This window comes from Pinus tabuliformis, chromosome 4_1 (assembly GCF_031772625.1).
Source record: "Pinus tabuliformis cultivar Carrire ecotype Pingquan chromosome 4_1, CPIR1, whole genome shotgun sequence".
In the NCBI taxonomy this organism is placed as follows: domain Eukaryota; kingdom Viridiplantae; phylum Streptophyta; class Pinopsida; order Pinales; family Pinaceae; genus Pinus; species Pinus tabuliformis.
Genome location: NC_142303.1, coordinates 576,314,848 through 576,335,462, shown reverse-complemented (window position 1 = coordinate 576,335,462; position 20,615 = coordinate 576,314,848). Strand labels below are relative to the sequence as shown.

Below are 20,615 nucleotides of genomic sequence, written 5' to 3'. Positions count from 1 at the left end.
CCACTATAGTATTTCTACATTGCTTCAATGAATACTAACTTAGGGAACCGAGGACTTCCACTTATTACTATAAGACGTCCTTCTCCCACAATAAACACGAGCTAGGAGGACAACCCAAATTTTGTTATAGATGTACTTCTCCACATGGAAAGTCTATGGATACTCAAAGTGCCCCTCGATGATCAGACCTATGAGCTCTCATTCTTCCACATCTAACAATCCCTTAGTCCATCAAGATACTTATTTCATTGGGCTTGAAGAAATATTCTACAATCCTCCTAAGTTTTTCTTTAGGTAGCTCCAACTATGCCTCATCTAGGCCCACACTTGGTCCACTTTTATTTTGCCCTCCAACATACCACAGGCATCCAATACATGCTATAGAATCTGCTCACTAGTTAGGAAATCTAACCACTAGGATCACCCTTTCTCCTGGCTGCCAACAGACATCAACAACTGTTTATCCTGGACCCATATCCATCTAGAATCCACCCATCGTCAAGAGCCCATCTGCAACTTACTACTACTTCTCTCTTGTATTGATTTATGTGATTCTAAAAGACTCGTTAGGGAACCCACTAGCCCTAATCCATTGCTCCAACACTGTGTGATTTTCTCTCAATGAATTCTCCCTTTTGTTGTCCAAATATAGGAATCAAACTTTGATCTAGGGTATGAAGTTTCTCCTCAACATACCCTACAACACTCCTGTACCAACCAACAATAATAACAGTACCCATACATCTCGAGAAACCCCTTGCACTAATGTGTAATTATTTCTAGGAGATGCACCCTAAGGGACAGACCTAACTTAGGCCTAAATGCCCTCAAAACAATCCCTTCAATTCATTGTTGTAGTAGGCCTTCTCTGTGGCCCTGTAAATAGAGGTAACCCACACATAATCAAGCACAGAACACATACATACCTCTTATTGTTGGGGCCTAGTTTGGCTAAGAAGACATACTCAAGTTACCCTCAAACTTCCCTTATGTCACCTTCTCGATTACTTCAGGGCTACAACCTATTCTAGAAATAAAATCCACACCAAACTATATAGATACTCTTCAAAATCGACAACCCTTTACTACTCTTCTAGGCTTTGAATCACACTTCAAATTACAAAGCTATTATATGATGAATGATGCACTTTTTGAATGTCCATTTTACCTCATAATCACCTTGTATTTATTTACTAATACAATGGATTCAAAAAAAAAAAAAACGTTTGGGCTTGAAAACTGTCATTAGGCCTCCTAATAGTTAGGCCAAGCTAAAATCAATGTCACCATGCCCAAAGTACATAACCTTCAAAAATTAATATCTCAAGGTTGACAACTCAAATTTCGATGATTTATGTTGCCTCTAGTTCCTCTCGGGGTGCTCTATCATCTCCATCAATCACATGTTAAGATTTCCTCATGGTTTTGGCCCCACGCCTATGGGTATAAAACCAAAAGCTTGGGTTCCAAGCCCACAAAATCTCAAAAAATTTTGGAGACTTCTGGTTGACCCCATAATCCAAGATACAACCACTGAATTCTCATGTAGGAAGAGGGTACGATTTCATAGTAGTGCATGTCGATGAGAGAAGAGAGAGGAGACAACAATGAAGGAGTACAAGAGAAGAATGTGTGTAATTGACGTAGGGAAATCCTATTGGAATGAAACTGAACTACTTGTGAGGCTGCAATGAGTGTGACTTTGAAAAGGTGGCTACTAAGAGTTGATTGAGTCATAGTAGACTTGTGTAGAATTATGATTTTAATTGGGTTAGTTAAGGAGGCTATTGAAGAGTCATACAATTTGAGTTAGAGTGATAGGAGTATTCTAATATGTTTGTTTTTCGCAGAAACATGAGGCACTTAGAAAAAGAGAAGCATCAGGGGACTACTAGAGCAATGAATTACTCCCCTTTTATTCTTCTGCAAGCCTATGGTAGCTATACCTTGTTGTGTTATCATACCCAAAATCTGTAACTAGAGAGTATAATCCTAACTCCTATATGTTTTCTACCCTAATTTTGAAGTTTAGAGAAACCAAAGAGATGCTTCTTACTAAGGCATTGGATCTAGCTTGTGAATTTCCAAATAGAAGAAATCTCTATTTTAGTTGTGCCTAGTGTTGGGTGGAAATTGGATCTCCCTTCTCCAGTTTTGTGCAAGCTTATGGGTGAATGCATGAAGATGGGTTACACTTTTGGGCCAAATGTGGCAATGAAATTTCAAGTTTTTCCTCTTTTATCAAATTGAAGCCCTCTGAAATCATATAAGCATTACGAATTTTGATTCATAGTAAAATGATAATACGTGGAGAATTATGTTGTTGTCCTAATGATATTTTTTGCAAAAAAAATTAGTGTTTTATAAAATCTCATTTTTTCATTAAATGCAATATTTTTCCTTGCAAATTTTCTCACCTCGTAAGAGATATGTGTGTGTTCATGTAGCATAACTTAGTCTAAAATGTGTGTGTGTGTGTGTAAGCATGACTACTGAGGGAGAAATAAGTTTTTAATATTCAAAAATGATTTTTTATGCAAAATTATATTTTTTTATTATTTTTTGAAGTTAGTGAAGTAATATTTCAATTGCATTTTGGAAACACATCTGTTTGTGTAAGATTTTTTTGAACTCTTTAAATAAATTGAAAAACCAAGAGTACCCTTTTGAAGAGGGCTCGTAAAAGAAGATAGTGGTATTTTATGAATTTTTTTCGCTATGTACATTTTATGTTATTGATTTTTTATTCGACACCTTTGAAATTGTCCAAAAAAATTTCAAGCATTATGTTTAAAATAATCATATGAAAAATATCATATGAATTCGAAAGTTTCAAACTCATATTCCATTGGATAGATGATTGTTTCATGAATCCAACATGATCGACTCTGCCACTTAAGGACAAATTCTCCCCTAAATCTACTAGATTACAATATGGGGTTGCAGAGAAATTTGTAGAAGGGGTTGTAGAGAAATCACTGAATCGAGCACTTGATTTAAAAATTCAAATACCTCAATCGACTGTTTAAGAAACCATCGATCTATCCCTTAACATGGTTAAATAAATGCTCGATCTAGCTCTAAATCTCAATCTAGTTCTAAGGCTAGATCTAGTTTTAAGGCTCGATCGACCCACTTTTTTTGTTCCATGCCTAGTTCGTATTGGCGGGAAATTTAAAAAACATGACTTGATCAAGCCATTAGCTCGATTGAGCTCCTACATAACCTCAAGTTTGGTTGTTTAAGCCCTAAAATAGCTCGATCGAGGGCTCAAATATTGCTTGACCAAGTGCTTAAATGGCTCAATCAATATGTTGTTTTTCACCCAAAATGCGCTCTCTCTTGCCAAAATGTGTAACCCAAATTCATGTATAGACCCTTATGTGAAATAGATAAGTGTATCTCTTTCATTGTTAATGAAATAAAACTAATGTCCAAGGCTTCATGAATGTTGTCTTGCTAAGTGTGTATGAATGAGGAGTTGGAATCAAGTTGAACTATGTTTGATTATGGTTTGTTGTTAGTTATCATTTTCTCATGTATGACCTTTGTATATACAAGTATTTCCTTGAAATTGTATTTCTTGCAAGGAATATTGTGAAGTCAAATTTATATGTATCTAGAGCTAAGTAGCTCTTTATGTATTAAGTAGTATGGATGTCCATTCCTATGATGATTGTGGGATAAGAATAATTGTCACTATATTCCTTCCATGATGAGAAGAGTTGAAGATTTTCCTTTACTTAAGGATATTGTTTCCCCCCCAGAGATAAAGCAAGACATTAGCCTCTCTGTTTGTAAGTGTTAGAAGTCAAAAGTTTGAAGTTTTGTAGTCCCAAAGGGGAGAGAAGAATTCTCATTCAATTACTTGAAGTGGTGGATTTGGCCATTATCCATCTCTCTAGCTTCTTTGCGATTTTTTTGTTGTTGAAGGAAATGTTTTGGGATCACTCCACAGGCTGGAGAAGATTTAGGAGTCTTCAAAAGTATTTGGGTAATCTTTTTTCCCTGTTGGAGTTAGTTTTAAAATCTTGGAGTAGACTAATAAGCTTTATTCAAAGTTTCATACATTTGGGGATTGATCCTTTAAACGTTGAGGATTGTATTTCAGAAATATTTAGAAATTTGGTGATTAGAGTCCACGTCTTAAGCCCCTAGACACATAATCCAATAGGATTTGTGATTAGGAGCTGAGCTGAAAGAGTATTCAAGAGACAATTGGGTATCAACGTTTTGAATTTCTACTATTGGGAGGTTAACTTTTACGTCATTGGGTGATTATTTAATGTGATCTAAAAAAAATACTAAAATTAATGTATATGTTTTAACCATGTACAGATAATACCTACAAACGGATTCTTCAAAACACAAAATATACAGATAAAACAAAAAATATACGTAGAGAATTTTCTCCTTGAACAAAATTTCAGGAAAATAAGATTTATTTTTCATTATATTCCTTTCAATGTTACAATATGTTATATACATGTTAAGGCATTCAAAAAACCCCAGTCCATTAATCCTATATTAGAACATAATCGTAGTTCCCTTGATTGAATCTACAAAACAATGGGATGGTCCAAAAATTATTATTATTATTATTAATTATTTTATTCTTTTCAAGGCAATGCATTGAGCTCTGTGTAGGGGCGGTATCTAGGCATGACGTATCACACTTGGGGCTATTCATGCAAATACTCTAACACATACCTAACATAATGGACCATGAAACTTTTGTTAACTATTGTATATATTTCACATAAACTGTGCAAGAATCCCCAATACTAAGAAATATTAACAAGTTTGTTAATTGCTAGAGAATTTCTCATCAACTATGTATTGTCTGTGTTTGAGTGTTGAGTCGACCATCGAGTGACCAACAATCTAAGCACTAATACTGACAACCGTTGATAAATGTTTTTCAGTTGATGGAGAAGCTCTCCATAAGTTCCTATGGAGTATCGAGACCCATTTTATCAATTTATTAGGACTTGAGTGTTGGTAAATATATTAGGACTCAACCAACATAAAACCCTAATGCTAATGGGACCCTATAACATCTGCTAACTAACTAGAGTTTTCCCATCAATTGTGGTGTTATTGACTTTCAATATTTGGGTGATCAGATGTCAAGAAGTTGAGGTATTTGATGCCAAGTATTAGGAGTTTGGGACCTCTATTATCATAATTTTCTCCCAATACCAACAAAATTTGGTAAGGTGTAGATGTGGCATGGTTGAAGTTGCAGGTTTTGGGTGACGTAGCATGATACCATGGGGTTCAGATGTGACATGCTAGTGTGGTAGGTCTACATGAATGTGGCATGTTGATGTGGTGTTAGCATGGCATAGTGACATGGCAAGATTCAAATGTGGATTAGCAAGTAATGTTGTACAAATAATATGTATCCCTACGAGGTGGTGATGTGTGGACAAGGCCTACCACATGTATACCACATGGAAATATTATGGATGTTCACATGACTAGAAACTTTTCAAGTGTGCATAAATTTGTGTGTAGATCTTTGACTGAGATGAAATCTATATCGTTGGAAAGCTTTTGAAATGCAAAAGTGAGGTGGTCTAAGAGATGAGTTTTAAAGAGGTTGAAGGAAGAAATTTTTTTCAAAATCCTATCTTCATAAATTAGCCATGGAGGTTAGGCCTAGATAGCCGATATTATTAATCAAGAATTAAGGGATCAAGTATATTGCATTCATAAATTTAAATTAGCTACTCTAATTTAATAATTTTAAATATTGAACTGTCTTTAAATTTATATGAATTAACAAATTATAGTGTTTCGTGCTTTAATAATTGTCTTCAAAATTACATTTAACATTGAGAAATATATTCCAAGAGAAAGTGCTTTTTATCCTTTATATAACAATGTCATAGATTTTACAAAATATTTTATGCTAACCTATTATAACTTTTGTACAATGTCATGTTTCATTATGAAATTCATAGAAATTTGTTCTTCACATTGCAATATTTATTTTCTCTTTTGAGTTTTTTTTTTTTTGGGTGAACTGAAGCTTTCATATTAATCAATAAAACACGTTTACATTGATGATTCAGAAGGCTCCCATAAGAGTTCATTTTTAATTCACCACCATCTATAACTTACAGAACAAGCTATGATACCAACAAAGAAATGAAAAGAGCAAAGTTTAACATGACCATGTGCCTAGGCCGACTACAAGATATATTCCCAATTCCATCACTTTCTTAGCTAAGTCAAACTTACAAAATTTTGAAATGACAATGGAGTCAATGTCGGTGGAAATAAGATATATAAACACCACAATAGCAACCAACATTTCCCGAAAGATCAAAATCATGCCATGGAAGCTCCATAGTACACCAAAATAGTTAACATGAGAAACTAGAATTAATACCCATAAGAAACAATCCCACAAATTTGTGCCAGGACCTGGTGAACTAAGGTTTTCCAGAATTGCATCAAAACATTAGTGACTGGAAGCATGCCAACACCACGCTTATTAACCAAAGTAGCAAGAACAACATAAACATGATTGAGACCAACAAACATGAACAACAAGAACGTGAATTCCCTCCAAAAATACCAGATCTCTGCAACACTAATCATTCTTTGAGGAGGAAATTGTGACCAACACATGAGCACTTCAGCCCTGGGTGTCTGAAATATCTCCACTCTCAAATTCACTCTCCATGTAACACTCTACATAAGCAAAATGAGAATCAAGGCTATCTAGGAAAAACCTATGATTTTGAAGCATTTTATTAACACTCTGCTGAGAGGATAAGACATTATAATTTTCCACATGCTTATGTTTGAGGACGAATCTCAATAATTTTAACATTTGTTGGTGCAAAGCTAATGAATTCTACCAAGAACTGCACAATAGTACCCTAAATACATGAAATCTGAAAACAAATACCCTAGAGAACAACAATGGTCTGTTAGCCTCTAAATTATACCAAGAACTGCACAATAACATACATGTGAACTAGTCCCAACAACACAAACCACTAGAGGAATTTGAAAGGCCCACAAGGAAAATAATCCAAGGCAAAGGACTAAAATGTAACACAAGAGAAAATTATTTGAACCCTCACCAACACAGCATAGAGCCTGGGGCCTCTTAGTTGAGAGTTGTCTCTATTGCCATTGAGTCTCTAAAATACCAAACTCACTCTGCTCGAACATATGCCTACAATCTCCAATACCACCACTGTGCCATGAGTGTACCACGTATATAAAGAGGCCTCCACTCAATTGTGCGACTTGCAAACCTGCATAGTACATTGAATAGACTCTGATCACACCCTTCCATGATTTTAATGCACATTGCAGTTGGGATGTGGTTGGCACAACCCCTATTAACATCGCATCTCATCAGCGTTAACACCCCATCAAGGTTATTTTCTCTTTTGAATTAACAACAAAAGAGAAACTATTTTAACCATCTAAATTAAATTAATAATTTTTTAATAATAATAATTCAAATTTATTAGGTAATCTAACCTCTTTCAAACATTAGTTAACATTTTTCTTTCACGTTTTAACTAAGTTGTATTGATGTTCAAAATAAGATAGTAATGTTCAAAATAAGAGAGTAGGTGTCTCATTCTCCATTCTAATTTGTTCGTATGCATGGTACATAATCATATGCTTCTATCCATGGATGGAAACTGAATCAATGAGTAAAGAATATAGAATATAGTAAGGTATAATCTATTTAATTGATTTTTTTTTTTTAATGGCTCCGAATATAATATGATTTTGTTTTATATTTTCATAAAACTATTGTAATCACAATCTTCACATTCATATAAAATCATCAAGATACAAAGGGAGGAGACTCACTTTTTCTTTTAAAGTCAGACTAAACTTTGCCATTATCAATTCTAATTATTTTTTCAACCATATACTTTTATTTTTAATCTATATATAACATCATATATATAACATCATGTTTAACTTTTATAACAAATATTTTAATTTTTTATAAATATATATGATTATAAATATAACCAGTATAAATTTATTTTAAATACAAATTTAATGTGATTTGAGAGAATTCAATTTCTTTACATGCAATTTTTTTATGAATCAACATTATTTAAATATTTTGTGTAGTTTTTTTTTATATTTTTAAAATTTTGTTTTAGTCAAAATAAAGAAAATTTCAAATTTAATGATAATTTTACACATCATATTGGGTTGTAGAATAAGCCTTTGGACTCCATAATTAATTTATGATAACAATAAAATATAAAATATATTTGTAGGATAAAATTTGTGACACTAGTCTTGTTTTCTCCCGCTAAAGAAATTCCACGAAAGACACGTGGGGCCACAAAAGTTTAAATATCTCTTATCATCAATTCCACCTAAACAGCACCAATCGTGAAACAGAAATCAGAAAGCTTCCATTCCAAGTCAATGGCTCTTCACATGGTCGCGAATCTTGCTATCTTGTTTCGTAAGTATTGTCTACGTCATGAGCAGTGGGGCAGCTGTCCTCATACACCACAATCAGTCTCTTTCATGGCAGTGGGGCGGTAGTTTTTTTATCGCAGAGTGGCGTGGATATTAAGCAATGACCGCTTTGTCAAACGCTGCTCTTTCCGTGAAGCTTCCCATGTTCGTAAGCTCTCGGAAGATACCCTTTTTTTAATAATTACACACACAGTTGGCACGACTTTGCGCACCCGCAACTATTTATTTTCTTCTGCAGCCCTTATCACAACCATCTCTGATTATAGCGAAAAGCAGGGTTGAAGGCCCCATAAGCTAATTTAGTGTGGCCCGACCTTCACAACCTTCGACTTCTACATCAGCTATCGAAATGAAGGGTCCATTTTCTTAATTTCTTACCGTTGATTTCTGTGAATAATTTGAAGATTTTATTTATAGAAGGCATTAACGATCATTTGGTTGTGCAGAAAATGGTGCTTAAATTGGCAATGGAGGACAAGCAAAGCAAGATAATGGCCGTGAAGGCTGTTCCAGAGTCTGGAGGCATCAATCTCCATTACCTTATTGTATGTGATGCCAGGAAATTACCTTATGATTTTTTGTTAAGATAACTAACCGATGTTGTTGACGTTTCTTGTTTTTTTTTTAAAGTAAAGTGTGAGCAGAAGTTAATTTTCTGAATAAAATTTACCTTCAAGCCCCGCAACAGTCAGAAGAGCCCTTCTCTTGCTTTTCTCGTCCTCAGTCGTCAATTTCAATACCATTTTCTGCAAATCCAACGTAACTGGGGCCATCATCATCAGTCACTTGGTGTGTTTCGGAACTCTTGGAGAATCTCCGGACCATTTATTCTGCTGGAAGAGGACAAATGTGATCACCTACCTTGCTATTTGACAGCAAAAATAACCTTTCCAAACTCCATGCGAGTTATGCAAAGCCGGATCAATGGTATAGGGAGGTTTCAATTTCTTCTATTTTACTGCAAGGGCTACAGACTCGCCCAGTATGGTGGCGATGAATGTGTATACTCTTCCTTGTAGGAATACCTACTTGGTCATAGAAGTAGGTATTATCATCTAGTTCGATTGGAATATTGCAATATACAAAAGTCACACAAATTTGTTCAGGTGAGACAATGATGGCTCCTCACGCTTCTACCTCTGTGAGGTTTATTGATGACACATGATTACCTAATCAAAGTAGTTTGACACCATGTAATGTGGAGTATTTGTTATAAGAAAAAATAACATTTACAATATTTTCGTTTTATTGGTTTTTTATATATAAGTTTCTGTGGTTTAGATATTTGTCAGTGTATCCCTCTCCATTCTGGATTGATTAAGTGGGATTAAAAAAAAGGACAAAAAAAAATATAAAAACCTTATTCCATGTAAAATAAATTTTATTTACAAAAGTTTGATTTGATTTTAGCCTATGATACATTTGAAATTTAAATGAATTTCTATGGATATTTATATGTGGATGTAAAATGTCAATTTAATCTTCAGCATGATGTTATAGTTTTTTTTTCCTTTTGGTATTTATTAAGTTGTGTGAGTTTTAAGCTCACTGCGCTTTTAACTTTTCGTTTGAGAAACTATTTCTTTGAAGCATCTAAGTGGAAAAAGTCATTCACAGATTGCATTTGCTTATGAAATTTCTAATAGGCGACCTTCACATCAAGAAGTGCCTTAATAGTACACTTCATCATCCCCTATTGAACTTAGTGTGTTCAAAATATTTTAACCATATAAATTATATTACATTAAAATTATTTAATTATTAAAAATTTATTATTTTCATTTGTTTTATATATATAAATAAAAATAAAGTTAAAAGAAACGTAATTGGCTCTTTGTCAGCATTGAAATATTTATTATTTTCCTTTTTAAATGTTAAGTATCAATTTTACATCTTCTTTAAATGTAATCATGCCAATACAACATAATCCCTCCCTCTATTGCTAACTAATTGATAAAGGTCATGCCTCTTTCTGAACGGACCACATTTTGTCAATATTTGAGAATACCTGTATTTCCACAATCTATTGTTATTTACATGTTCGCACCTCTATATTCTGCACTATGAAAACCACCTTCACAAAACTTTCCTCCGCACTATGCACACACGAAATTTCCACAGTGTGCATGATAAAAACTTTATCTATATCTCTGCATTCTACAAAATGTGTTATTAAGGCTATGCCTCTTTGTGGGGCCCACATTTTGTCAATAATTAAAATTCATATCCACTTTATTTGAAGTATTTAACATTGTGCAAAATGTAGAGAGGTAGCAAACTTTTTCATTGTACAAATTGCGGAGGTGGATATGAATCTTTTATTGTGAAAAGTGCAGAGGTGGAGTTGAAGCTTGGTTATTCAAGAATACCCACATTTCCACAATTTGTCACTATTTCCTTGTTTGCATCTTCATATTCCGCACAATAAAAGCCACGTTCACATAGCTTTCCTCGACACCTCATTCATTTCAAGGATTTAACATTGTGTGGAGTGTGGAGGGGAAGCAAATGTTTTCATTATACGAGGTACAAAAGTGCAGAGGAAACCTTTATTGCGCAAAGTATGAAGGAGGAGTTGAAGCATGGTTATTCAAGAATGCCCGCATTTCCACAATCTGTGGTTATTTCCCCATCCACGCCTTTGTATCTGCACAATAATTGCAATGTTCAATCTCAGAAACTATTAATGTCTAATCCATTTAGAATAGTTTAAACTTTCACAATTTGATTTTCAAAATTATGGTTTTTCATAGCTTATGTTTTCTTAATAATTAATATTACCCTATATCTCTTATGCGGTTATCTTGTGCAATGAGGAGGTGTAGACAAAACTTTGTACAATTAAAGCTCTCTGCACTTTGCATACAATAATGAAAATAAAACCATGTTCCATTCTGTCACCACTAACCTAAAACATATTATATAAATTTTGTGTGATAATTTCAACCTAGGTATATAAAAAAAAAGGAGTGGGAAGTTTTTCATGTGTATTTGTCGAATTGGACATTAATGTTTGTTATCAAAAGTGAAAACATAGTTTCTCCATATATGTCTTCCCTACATACTTGTCCTTTTTCGCATGCTCTGGTACTAAATGGTGCCTCTACTGCTAAATAATTAATTAATGCCATGCCTCTTTTGGCATGGTCCACATTCTGTCATTATTCAAGAATGCCCACATTTCCACAATCTATTGTAATTTACACGTTCGCACCTATGAATTCTACAGAATGAAATCCACCTTTGCATAACTTTCCTCCACACCTCATCACTACACACTCTATAGAATTTTTACAGTGGACAAAATAAAAGCTTTATCCACATCTCTGCATTCCACACAATGTGCTATTAAGGATTTTCCTCTTTGTGTGGGGCCTACATTTTATCCGCAATTAAAATTCATATCAACATTATTTCAAGGATTTAACATTATAAAAAGTGTAGATAGGAAGTGAACACTTTTATTGTATGAAGTGCAAGTGATGAGAGGAAGATTTTATTGTCTGAACTGCAGAGATGGAGTCAAAGATTGGTTATTCAAGAATACACACATTTTCACAATTTGTCTTTATTTCTACATCCTCACAATCATATCCCACATAATAAAAGCCAATTTAGCATAGCTATCCTCTACACCTCAATCATTTCAAGGATTTAACATTGAGGGGAGTGCAGAGAGGAAATGAACGTTTTCATTGTATGAAGTGCGGAAGTGGAGAGGAAGACTTTATTATGCAAAGTGTGGAGGGGAGTGGAGGCTTGGTTATTGGAGAATGTATGCATTTCCATAATATATGGCTTTTTCTACTTCCAAACCTCCATATTCCACGCAATGATAGCAAAGTCCTTCCCAATGAAATCTCTTCCATTAAAGCTTTGCTTTTTGATTTATGAAAACATGTTGAACCTATCACAATTTGAAATGGATCATGTCATGTTTAGAAAATATGTCTACACCATTTCTAATCTAAATACAAATTTGTTTCTATTTTCCTCACAATATAATTGAATTTTAAATGATTAAATGCCTCATAAGGTGCGAATAGTGGAGAGATTTCATTGTTGTATGTAGAGTCCAAAGATATTTCATTGTGTGGAGTTTTCTCCATATTTTGCACAATGAAATCTCTTTCATTAAACCAAGTTAAAGAAAACAATAACTAAAATAATTTGTTTGAAGCATAAAGATGACCTCATCTAAAGTCAAAATGCCAACTCAATAAATTGTGTACCTTCAATCTACTGAGATTATAGTTTGTTAACTCTGGCATGCAATAATTTGTGATAATCAAACTGAAATTCATGAAACAAGAAATAATTAATGATACTTAAAACCTAAAAGGAATTCATGAGATTAAGTTTTTTCTGTGCTCCTTACGATATAGTTGATTTTTAAACAATCAAATGCCCCTTAGAGTGCGGAAAACACACTGCTTTCACTGTTGTATGTGGAGTGGAAAGAGATTTTATTGTTGTATGCGAAGTGCGGAGAGCTTTCATTGTGTAGAGTTTTTTCTCCCCAGTAGGCACAATGAAATTTATTTTATTAAACCAAATTAAAGATAATAATAACTAAGATATTACTCTTCATGCATGCATTGCCAACTTGGACATTGATCCGGTCGACCCTAGTCTATTCTTTTTCTTCCACACTCCATAGCTTGGACATTGATCTAGTTGACTTAAACTTTGAAACTATTTGTTGTGTCATTATTTGAGAATGTTATGTTTTAGCATTTTTCATTGTAATAGTTTTTGCAGTGCGCACAATGAAAGATTTATTCGCATCTCGCATTTGGCACAATGTTTTGTTATTTGAGAACATTGTGTTTATGCATTTACACATCCTTCACACAGTCTATTTTTAAGGCTATGCCTCTTTATACAAAACCCACATTTTGTTGTTACTCTATAATGTCCACATTTTTGTAATTAAAATGCATATCAACTTTATTTCAAAGATTTAACATTGTGTAGAGTGCAGAGGGGTAGTGAATGATTTCACTGTACAAGGTGTGGAAGCAGAGAGCATTATTTTACTATGGTAAGTGTGAAGGGGGAGTGGAATATTGATTATTTGAGAATGGTTGCATTTCCAAAATCTATGGTTATTTCCACATCCACACCTCTCTATCCTACAGAATGAGAGCCACCTTCACATAGATTTTCTTATCACTTCTGTATTCCACACAATGATAGCTTCATTCGCAGTTTGATAAACTAATAATAGAGTTATCTTAATAAACTTAAAATAATTAATATTCATATATTAATTCAACTCATATTCATATACTAATTCAACTCATGTTTCATATATTAGTTAAGAATTTCCGCTAAAAGACAATTAAATCTTTATTTGTATCTCTACATTTTGCACAGTGTGTCATTATTTGAGAATGTTGTATTTTGCATTTTTCATTGTGGATTTTTCACATTCTACACAATGAAATTAATTCAATTAAAAATAAAATAAATTAACTCAATTAGAATTCATATTAGGAACAAGTTCATATGTGTAAATTTGTCCCACAAAATTAATATATCAATTTCATTTTGAGGATTTAATATTGTGCACAGTGCAAAGGAAGATTTTATTGTGTGCAGTGTGAAGTGCGGAGGAACCACAATGGAAGTAACTCAATTAAAAGTAAATGATTAAAACATATAATTCAATAATCCAATGATAGATCAAATCTAACGAACATAGTATTGAAAACTGCTTTGCAAGTGGTCTGATATTCAATTCTCATAAGTGGACAAAGTACACTTCATTTAAGCCAAAGTACCTTTCACTGCTCTCTTTACAAACTGTGATATGCTTATTGGCAAGGAAAAATTATAGAAATCAATAGTGATGGAGGCATGATGGGTCATATCTAGAGGAAATTGGCTCAATACCCAATTGAACCTCTGATTAAAATCTTTGGACTTTTATTCCCCTCCCCCCCCCCAATCTTGAAGTTCCCTAACTCTTTTAATAACATGGTTATGGTTTTGTCATAAAAAACTTTTCTGAGAACAACTTTTTAAACCCCCTCCAATTCTGAGTTGAATTTGCGGGAACACTATGATACCAAGCAACCACTTTGTTATTTAAGGTACAAGGAAAGAGTCTACATGCAACATCGTCATAACGTACCTCGAGCGTCTACAGGTGTAAACAGAAATTATCCAAATGGTCTTCCGCTTTGATTTTCTTGTCAAGGTCATATTTGGTTAACAACTTTTTTGGATCTCTTGGCACCTTTTGTAAAATAACCAGAAGTGAAAGTGGGCCGCCAGTCATCCAATCTAGACATTATTCTTGTTGGCATTATGATAAAGGTGTTTTCCTTGATGGCAACTCACTCAGATGAAAGATCACAGTACAATAGGTTAACAACGAAAAGTTATAGATTAGACTACAAAGAATGAAGAAAGAGAGGTATACGTAGGTTCACCCTGACCAAGATGTGTATACATGTAGGTTCACTGAACACAAGCTGCGTATACGTACACACGCACTTTCACAGAAGGAAAAGTGCATATATCTTGGAAAACTAAGTTTTTGGTCCAAGGTATTTGGTCCATGGTATTTTGATCCATGGTATTGGTCCAAGGTATCTAGTCTGAGGTATTGACCCTAGGTATTTGGTTCAAGGTATTGGTCCTAAGTGGTTTTGGACCATGGTATTGAGAAAGGCCTAAAACTATAAAAGGAGGAGAAGATCATTAGGCCAGGAGTGCAAGTATTGAATATTTGATGAAGTGTGTGATCTAGTATGCAGGTTATTGGCTTATGGTGTTGTGCTTGATTTAAACTAGGGATGAACCTTATCAGTTGATGGAGGATAAGATCTAACGATGGATCAAGATCTTAGGGCTTGAAATGAATTATCTTTATATAGTTTGATCATGTTTATTCTAGATGTGTATACTGACACGCAGGTTGCTATGTAAATATTATGATCTAGGTATAACTGAAGTCTGGAATAGTTGTAGAATTATGAATTAATATTTGCAGATGTATACGATGGTTGGCCTTGAGAAAAGCATGTATACATGCAGGTTGGACACATGGAAGTTGCATATACCTTATAAAGTATTTTTCAGTTGTTTCTGTTTGCTGTTGCAGAGTTCTGGGTTCTGGTTACTGTATTCTGGTGACAATATTCTGAATGATCAGATTGATGGGTTGTTAAAGTGATTGATTGATTCGGTTGTGGTTGGTTTAGAAAGTGATTGGTTGATGAAGATGTATTTGATGATTTAATTACAGTTATGATGTTGTTGATGGATCCAGTCTGAAAATTTATGAAACGTGGTCCTTAGAGGAAGAAAGAAGGTCATAGCCTTCTGTAGGTCGCAACCTATGTACTAGTAAACATATCAGCTAGTACAAGAGTTAGGGGGTTGTAGCTCCCTTCTAGTAGAAGTTGGAGAATGAGAGAAGGTTGTAACCTTCTGCAGGTAGAAGCCTGCGTACTGGTATAAGTCTGCACTAGTACAAAATTGTAAACATATTTTCTTAATATTTAAAGAAGACAGAGATGACAGCAGCAAGTAGCTTTCACCCACATTGGGTTTCCACCTTATATCTTGGTGTTCATGTGTGTTTCTTATGTGTGATGCTTTATTATGCTTTTACTGCACTGTCTAATAAATCTCTGATATATTGGTTAAAGTTCAATGCATGAAAAATTGAGTAAATCAAAAGTTCTCTACATATACGTTGGTTGCTTTAAGTAAAGTTGTGTATACACGCTAGTTCACTTTGCTAAAGTAGCAATATAAAAATTTTTTTGGAAAATTTAAATTATTGATCTGATAATAGTCATTCACCCCCCCTAGTATTATTTCCAAAAATTGGTATCAGAGTAGGTCCTTCAGAAGAAGCTTGATCGCTTGAAGGGAGATCCATCATCATGAGTAATCAAGAAAGCGTGGGATCCATCAGACCGCCAATCTTTGATGGGAGCAACTTTGTTTATTAGAAGATAAGAACCATAACCTATCTACAATCACTTGGAATAGATGTCTAGGAAATCATGGAAGGAGGATATAAATTTCCATCAGCAATTCCTATAGATACGACAGGTAAAAAGCAATATGAAACCAATGTCAGGGCTATCAATACATTATTCGGAAGTCTATCACAATTAGAGTTTTTCAAAGTTATGCAGCTTAAATCAGCCAAATAAATATGGGACAAAATTGTTCTAAGCTACGAAGGAGACCATCAAGTAGAACGTGCTAAACTGAAAACTCTCAGAATTCAATATGAAACTCTTAAGAGGCATAACGATGAAAGTATATCTAGTTACTTCTTACGTATATATGAGGTTGTTAATTTCATGAAGAATCTGGGTGAAGAGATAAAGGAAGTTACCTTAGTTGAGAAAGTTTTAAGATCCTTGTCTGCTAAATTTGAATCAAAAGTATTTGCCATAGAAGAAAAATAGGATTTACAGACTATCACTATGACATAGCTTCACAGAATCTTAACTTCCTTTGAGATGAGAAAAGGAGGTCCATCAGATATGAAAGAAGCCACATTTAAAGCTTCATCATAAGGAAAGGAAGAACTCAATGAATCAAGACATAATTCAGAAGAAGAAGATGAAGTAAACTTTGTCATGAAGCTTCAACGAGGCTCTGGAAGACTTAGAGGTAAACTATCTTTAAAATGTTTTGCCTATGGTAGAGTCAGTCATTATGCTACCAAATGTCCTCATAAATATAAATATGATAAAGGGAAGGAATCTGCAAAATGGAATAGAAAACAAAGTGTAAGTAAAAAGAGTTACTATACTCATGAAGATAGTGATGGTTTATCAAATAGTGATGAAGATGAAAATAGTAATGACTATGGACTTCTAATGGCTTATGAAGATGATAATTTTTGGGATGCTTTAGAAGAAGATGACCTTCATGAAGAAATCTCTAAACTTGAAATCTGTTTAGAAGAAAAGAATATGATTATAGATACCTTGACATACCAACTTGCTGAAAGAGAAAAACATAATGAAAAGCTAAAATGTGAAATTGTGGGTCTAAGAAAGGATCTTGAGAAAACAAAATCTCTCAATCTTAGATTTGCTAAAGGATTAGAAACCTTAAATGAAATTATCAAAGTGTAGCATTCTCCTCTAATAAAGACAAGTCTTCGATATACTGAAGAAGCATATCAATCACAGAAGCCATCAACCTCCACTAAAAGCTATCTTGATGCAGCAAAGAATAGTGAATAGTATGACAATCATCAGCAAAGGCATAAAGCAGATCAACAGGTAAATTGGGCTCAATTTACTTCAAGGATGAACAGAAGCCACAACCAACCTCAAGTAAATCATACTCAATTTTCTTCAAAGATGAATATCAATAGAAACTACAATCACCAGGTCAATAGATTCGATAATGGCAGGAACTTCTTTAATGGTCAATGTTTCTCATGTCATAATTTTGGCCACAAAGTTTCTTAATGTGTTGCTTACAAAACCATCATGACTAGAGAAGCAAGAAATCAAAGGAATGTGACAAGGATTAAGAAAAGTTCCTGTAATAATTTTTTTCTTCTTGAAAATGAAATAGAATGCTAAATCTGTAACAACTGTGGCCATGAAGAATCTGAATGCAAGAGAAAATTTCAGCAAATATCTCAAAAGGAGGAAACTCCATTAAATCCAAAAATATGGAGAAGGAAAGAACCTCAAACAGAAAGATGTGGTATAGCCTTGTATATAGAAGGACAAGAAAATTAGTGGTACATCGACAGTGGATGCTCAAAACACATGATAGGTGACAAAAAAAAACTTCACTCATATAATTCCTTAGAAAAGGAAAAGAATGTCTCATTTAGAAACGACACTCCTACTTTCATAAAAGGTAAAGACTCTGTTTTCTTGAAAGAAAAGGTAAAGTTGGGAATGTTATGTATGTAGATGGTCTAAGGAATAACCTGTTGAGTGTCAGTCAAATGTGTGATCAAGGAAATGAAGTGGTGTTTCGATTAAATGGATGTGTTGTTCGTGAGCTTGATACAGGAGAAACCATGATCAAAGGCACAAGAACTCCAAACAACTTATACATACTCAAGGGAGGACAACAACAGTGCTATCTAAGAAAAAATGATGAAAACTGGCTATGGCACAGAAGATTGGTACATCTAAGCTTTTCTCAAATAAGAAAAGCATGCAGATTCCAGGCTGTTCATGATCTTCCAGATATCATCATTCCTGAAAATAAAATATGAAAACCATGTCAATTCGGTAAGCAAACTAGATCTCACTTCATTGAAAAAGAAGGGTTAGCTAGTAAGCCTCTTGAACTTGTTCATACTGATTTATGTGGACCATCAAGGTAAAAGTCACCTCATGGAGAAGAATACTTTATATTGTTCATTGATGATTTTTCCAGAATGTGATGGATAGGCCTTCTAAAGCATAAATATGAAGCATTTGAAAAGCTCAAAGCCTTCAAAGCTTTGGTTGAAAATTAATTAGATCGCAAAATCAAATGCCTCAGATCTGATTGAGGAGGGGAATTTGCCTCGGATGAATTCTTTGACTTTTGTGAACAACATGGAATAAAAAGGCAGTTCTCCACCACAAGGACTCCTCAGCAAAATGGAATGGTAGAAAGAATGAACAGAACTGTTCAACAAATGGATTGAGCTATGCTAGATGAATCTGGAACTCCTGCAACCTTCTAGGGTGAAGCTGCATTCACCACCGTAACTATTCTCAACCAAGCAAATGTTTGGGTAAACAACAATCAAACTCCACACGAACTTTGGTATGGTAAGACTCCTACGATAAAATACTTTAAAGTTTTTGGAAGCAAATGCTATATCAAAAGGACTGACGAAAAACTTGGTAAGTTTGAGCCTAGAGCAGATGAAGGTATTCTTCTTGGTTACTCCTCCTGAACTAAAGGATATAAATGTTATAATAAAAGACTTGGGAAAATTGTTGAAAGTATTGATGTTGTAGTTGATGAAACATGCAAAAATCCAAAATAGATAAAAACCGAATATTATGACAATGAAGAATATGGGGATTATTTTCCCACATTAAATCATAATGATTCTGAAGAAGAAACCAATGAAGCACCAAAAGAAGAGATAACGTTAGAAGAAAAGGCTTCATCTAGGTATGTTCAGAAAAATCATCCAGAAACTCAAATTTTAAGGGAAAAATAGGTAGGTGTACAGATAAGAAGAACTATTATAGAAACCTCAAGCTATCTAGCATTACTATCCTCCACTGAACCTCAAAATGTAAATGAAGCATGCAATGATGAATGTTGGGTCAAGGCCATGAATGAATAACTTGAGCAAATTGAAAAGAATAATACTTGGGAATTAGTTCCTAGACCTCATGATAAGAATATCATAGGAACTAAATGGATATTCAAAATCAAGCTGAATGAAAATGGAGAAGTTATTAGAAACAAGGCCAAACTTATTTGTAAAGGATATGCTTAACAAGAAGGTATAGATTTTGAAGAAAATTTTGTGCCTGTTTCTAGACTTGAAGCGATAAGGACGTTTCTTGCTCTTTCTAGTTTTCAGAAATTCAAAATATACAAAATGGATGTAAAATCTGCCTTCCTTAATGGAGACTTAGAAGAAGAAGTCTATATTGAACAACCAGAAGGATTCATTCTTGGAAATGATGCAAAACTTGTATGTAGACTCAGAAAGTCTCTCTATGGTCTAAAACAGGCTCCAAGGGCCTGGTATTACCGTCTTGACAAATATCTCCACCAACAGGTTTTTTCAAAGGGGCCAACAGATATAAATCTATATACAAATATTGACAGTGATAAATTGTTAATAGTTGTTGTTTATGTTGATGATATCACTTTTCGTAGCAATGAAGAATCCACGAGTCAACATTTTGCTTCAATAATGCAGCAAGAATTTAAAATGTCGTTGCTTAGTGAGCTTACCTATTTTCTTGGTCTACAAGTTCAACAAAATAAAGATGGTATTTTTCTTTCACAAACCAAATATCTCAAACAGATCTTGAAAAAGTATGACATGGAAGATTCTAAGCTAGTATGTACCCCAATAGTAACAGGATGCAGTCTCAGCTCAAATGATGAATCATCAATAGTACATCAACCAACTTACAGATCCATGA

The 20,615-nt window shown here is 34.1% G+C and overlaps 1 long non-coding RNA gene across 1 annotated transcript; it reads left to right on the top strand.

The window, feature by feature from the left end:
- Positions 1 to 8,633: 8,633 nt before the first annotated feature.
- LOC149177224 (uncharacterized) lies at positions 8,634 to 9,738 on the top strand. The gene is made up of 2 exons (XR_016258752.1): positions 8,634 to 8,846; positions 8,937 to 9,738. It is a non-coding gene; the product is annotated as an uncharacterized LOC149177224 (long non-coding RNA).
- The last annotated feature ends 10,877 nt before the right edge of the window (positions 9,739 to 20,615 follow it).